The following is a 2,172-nucleotide window of genomic DNA, read 5'->3' on the forward strand; positions in this document are numbered from 1 at the left end:
GTAGAATTTTACTACTTTTACAACCATGCGTCGTACTAGTTTGTTAATTTTTTTTTTCATTTTTAATGAAATTCCATTTTGGTAGTGTTTGAAAGGCATAAAGGATTTGAAGATCCACAAACAAAGCGTGAGGCTAAAACCCGTCTTCAATCGCGTTTGTTTTCTCGAACTAGTCTTCCTCTTCTTCAAGCTCGCATATAGTTCTTGAACCAATGTTGTTGGTGTGCAATATATTTGTGTTTTTAAGCGTTCTTTTTTAACTTGAAACTCGTATTTTTGGAAGACGTTTTGTTCAATCTTGACGACTTGTTGTTGAAGCTACTTTTGTGGAAACTCGTGTTCATCTTTGAACCCCTCTCGTCCAAAGCTGATTAAACTCTGTTTGTGGTCGAAGTCACTATAAGTTTTGAAATTCCTAAACCTAATATAAATATCTTGTATTGGCGTAAGTTTGTGGCTTTCGTCTTTGGGATGGAATATAATTAGGGTTGGTTCTTCGTAAGGTTGTGATGGTAAATTATATTTATCTTTGTTTATTGGTTATGATTTTTTGTTCTGTAAAAGGCAAGGAAGAAGATGGATTTTTTCTTTGAAATGTGGGTGGTTGAAGTTATGGTTAACTCTTTGCCTTGATGAAGGAAAAGAATCCCCTCTTATTAGTATATGCTTACTTAAGAGTTAATATCGATCAACCCATGATGTATGATTTGTACATTAGATATCCATTGGTTGGCTTATGCAGTAAACTGTAAATCCACATTTGTGCTTACTTTAGACTTAATATATGTGAACCCATGGTATAACAACGAACCCATGGGATATGATTTGCACATTACATGTCAATGTTACTTGGAAAATGGAAAGATTTATAGAAGTTATACCCTTCATCGGATTTGGTTGGGTTATAGGTGGTGAAAGTTATCTAGAATGAAAGTATAAGCAGAAAAATGTTAAAATTTCCACTGCCGGGAATTGAACCCAGGTCTCCTGGGTGAAAGCCAGATATCCTAACCGCTAGACGACAATGGATTCTTGTTTATAAAGTTTTTAATTTTCACACAGAAAGGTTGGTTGCATTTGCACTTGCTTCCTTGGTAAATCAAAGATTAAGTTCACACAGACTATATTAAAAAGTATACTTTAAGTTAAACTTAACTTTGCAAATCCTAAAATTAATTTATATAAATTAAAATATTTTAAAAATATTTTATTCAATCTTTCAAACTTTTACTTTTAATTTGTACATAGGATAATTTTTATTTATCAAAAATTTATACTATTTTTATTTATATATTCTTTTAGAATGACTTTAACCCATTATTTTAATACCATGTTAAAAATTAAAAAAATAAGCTCTAAATTTAATTCAATTCTATAAAATCGACGTATAAGATAGATTTGTATCCACTTATATATTATAAATTATTTTATGTATAGTTGATGTGAGACTTTTAACAATTTATAGAGAAGTTCCTCAATAGAATATTATTATTATTTAGTTAAGAAATAAATGGTCTTTGCCTTTTTAGCTTATTGTATATTTCGGTTAGAGAAATTACGTTTAGGAATAATATACTTAAAACTTAAATTTAATATAATATTATTGGAAAGAAGTGTTCTACTATGAAGTGAAAAGTGTAATGACTTTAGGAATTGAGCTAATCTTTTTTGAGAGATGAAAGTTGAGTTGTCCATTAATGAGTAAGAAAAGATCACAATATAGAACATTCTTCAATGATTAAATCAATAAGAGTTTTGTATAAGAGTAAACGATATATTAAAGTATTGAATAATGAATGAGTATTTCGTCATATATTATCATGTATTTATAAGGTGTTCAACCTCCTAAAATAAAGTCTTAACTAACCAATTAGATATATTTAATTACGCAAATAATTGAAAAATATCTCACATTTTCTATTAATTGTTTATTCGAGTTATTCCAATATAGATAAGTACTTCGCCAACCATATTAAGTTATGATTATATTTCTAAGTTGCACACATATAGGTGGGTACATATGCCCCTAAACTTGAAATACACAAATGTGGTTATGCAAGTGAAATCGATTTCTAGGATGAACAAGCTTTTATTGTATCAATTGATTACAGAGGTTAAATTTTTAGTACCAGGTAGATGCTTCGTAAACCTTTCATTGGAGCTTAGTTCATT

At 29.2% G+C, this 2,172-nt stretch overlaps 1 non-coding gene across 1 annotated transcript; it reads right to left on the bottom strand.

Annotated features, from left to right (window-relative positions):
- Positions 1–957: 957 nt before the first annotated feature.
- Positions 958–1,029, bottom strand: TRNAE-UUC (transfer RNA glutamic acid (anticodon UUC)). Its single transcript has one exon. It is a non-coding gene; the product is annotated as a tRNA-Glu (tRNA).
- Positions 1,030–2,172: the final 1,143 nt, after the last annotated feature.

The sequence above is a fragment of the Vigna unguiculata genome, chromosome 1 (assembly GCF_037176805.1).
Source record: "Vigna unguiculata cultivar grain cowpea cultivar isolate G323 ecotype 2 chromosome 1, ASM3717680v1, whole genome shotgun sequence".
NCBI classification, from domain to species: domain Eukaryota; kingdom Viridiplantae; phylum Streptophyta; class Magnoliopsida; order Fabales; family Fabaceae; genus Vigna; species Vigna unguiculata.